Source organism: Triticum aestivum, chromosome 5A (genome assembly GCF_018294505.1).
Source record: "Triticum aestivum cultivar Chinese Spring chromosome 5A, IWGSC CS RefSeq v2.1, whole genome shotgun sequence".
Taxonomy (NCBI): Eukaryota; Viridiplantae; Streptophyta; class Magnoliopsida; order Poales; family Poaceae; genus Triticum; species Triticum aestivum.
Window position 1 is genome coordinate 127,637,866 of NC_057806.1, and position 2,769 is coordinate 127,640,634.

At 47.1% G+C, this 2,769-nt stretch overlaps 1 pseudogene; it reads right to left on the bottom strand.

The window, feature by feature from the left end:
- Positions 1-211: 211 nt before the first annotated feature.
- On the bottom strand, positions 212-2,510 carry LOC123102603 (uncharacterized; annotated as a pseudogene).
- Between the last annotated feature and the right edge of the window lie 259 nt (positions 2,511-2,769).

Genomic DNA, 2,769 nt, shown 5'->3' on the forward strand with positions numbered 1-2,769 from the left:
GGCGCCCACGGCCACCACTCTTGCTCCTGTGTGACCGGGCAAGAGCTTCGTAAGCACGATACGCATGAGCACCATTATTGGTGCATACCCCACTTTTACTAGTTAGTATTATAGATTGCAGAAAAAATGCATTTGCAGCATGACAACACACAGTTCCAGTGTGAAATTGATTTTATGCTCCTCACCTCACTCACAGCGGATTTTCTAATTATTAGAATTGAGTCTATAGGAATGCAAATGCAAAGACTCTGCACAGAATATTCTCAAGATTTGAAGACAATTCGACATACTGAACTGGTTCCTAGTTCCTACATCAGGCCTACTACCAAATGGCGAACTAAAATGCCATGGTAGCATCAGGCTTATTATTCTTACTCCGTGCAATTTTTCACCAGCCCATGCAACTCCATGCAACTTCCGCATTCACACTTGACCAAATAAGCTTTCGTTTTTTCACGCAGAGAACAAACGATATGGCGCGCCCCAACCATGGTGCAAGTTCATCTGAACATGATCATGTCGCTCGCAAAGTGGAATACAAGCGCACGACGAGGTTGGCTCCAATGGTAACGGCGAAGATGATAGCAAGAATGGCCATTGAAGCAGCTCTACGACCATGGTCACCACGGCTACACCCTTTGCTGCCGCCTTCTTGCTGCCACCATCTTGTACAAGCTTCATCCTCGTCTCATTCCACCCCGTGTTCGCTGGTCTCTTCTTCTCTGCTGGCTTGAACAGAGCTGGCAGTGAAGGAAATGTGGGTGAGTCGATGGGCGCGACCGGCTCTTGTGCCGGCGGTTTCTGCTCCTCGTGCTTCGATACGTTCTCCATTGTGGCTGTTTCGGTCATGGTATCCACTTTCAGTTGCTCTGAGATTTGTGATTGATGCGCTGTCATCTGTGTTGATGCGGTCTCTTGATCATCGTCATGTCCTTGCCCGATATGTTCTTCATGGGCGACCTCCGGGATGTTGATGGTAAGAGCGCTTTCATCAGAGTTCTTCACACCTTCGGTGGCCTAAACATGACAATTCAGAGGAAACAGGCAGAATAAATAAGGCTCCGACCACTGTAGGCATGGATCACCAATGAACACTCAGAGCTGCTTTGAACAAATTAAATTGAGGCAAGAAAAACCAATATACATTTGGTGTGATCTCATTCTCAACGCAACTCTTCACTTTAGTTTGGTCAGGATTATTCACATCTTCACTGTCCTGAAGCCAAAATTTGGTTGAATTTCCGGAAGTGAACAGCAAGGCGATACATATTACACAAGAGAGTTTTTTGTTATCACAGTTGTGCATAGGAAATAGAACTGACCGTATCATTAACGACTTCGACACGTTCCTTGCTTGCATTTGGATCAAACTTATCTGTAGGTTTGCTGTCCTGAAAACCAAATTAAGAAAAATATTCACAAAAGTAAGGCACCGGCAGCAAATATTGCAGGCAATACACGCATGGTGTGTCTTAATAATTAATTACTGTAAATTTCTCCAGAAGTTCTGCAGAGAGACAGACCAATTCGTCAGCAACGATTTCATCCACCTGCTCCGGAATCTCATGAAGCTCCTCTGCTTCCTTACCATCCTGAAACCATATTTTCAGAGCATTTTCACACAAACAAGTCTTATTTTGCAAACTTAAATCAACACAAAATATTTCAGACAGCATGCAGATTATACGGAGACTAACCAACCCATCAGCTTCAACCACTCTATCCTCCCTGCCCAGATTCTCATCAGATTGATCAGACTTCTGCTGAATCAACAAATTTCAACCAACATGTTTTGTTAAAATCATCTAAACTCACATGAAAAGGGAAAGAGATCAAGAACACTAAGTTCTAACTAATGAAACCCTCAGTCCACACCTGCTCCTTCTCCACAACCCCACCATCCAGAACGTCCTCCTCCTTGCTGCAAAATCCGCCAGAAGAAACTCAATCCAATCATCTCGGACGCGTAACAAACGGAACGGATGAAATGCTAAACGAACCGAGACTAATAACTAGCCCAAGAAAAAAGGGATTTCTTCCCGTACCCGCGGCGGTCCTTCTTGGCGCCCTTGCCGTCGCCACGGCGCCGCCACGCGACGACGGCGGCGCCGACGATCGCGCCTCCGACGAGGAGCAGCGCCCCGACGCCCTGCGGCGTGCCGACGCGCGCGCACACGCGGGTCCTCATGGCGCCGCCGCGCCCCGCCACCTCCTCTCGCGATTCTTGCGCGGTGCAAAGATCGCCTCTGCCCCTTCCGCTGCCCACTTCCATGACAGCGACGGCGGCAGTTAAGACAAGACGAAGCTCCAACAATATTGTTCGCTGCAGTTAAGTTGGGGAGCTGGGACGGGACGCCGACGCTTGGCTCGCGTGTTCTTGCGCGCGTTCTAGAGGGACACGAAGAGGGGAGAGAGAAGGTTGGGAGGTTCTAGGTACGAGATACGATGGAAGTTATGGCCGGTTCAATCGCACCATGCCCACAACACTCGGATCATGAATGGAAAGTCTCTTTCGACTGGCAAAAGGAGAAACCTACTCATCTTCAAACTGCCACGAAGTTCAACTTTTTTGCTATGCTATATACAGGACCTCAGAGAAATTCATTACTACAAACCTCGGAGAAATATTCTATAATTGGTCCTTAGCCGCCTTACCCTAAACCTTCTCTGTCAATAGATGTATGAGACATTTGTACAATCCACATATGAAGATAAGGGGAAAAGAACAATTTAGGTGTTGTTTAAAAAGTCATTTCACGTCACTTTTGG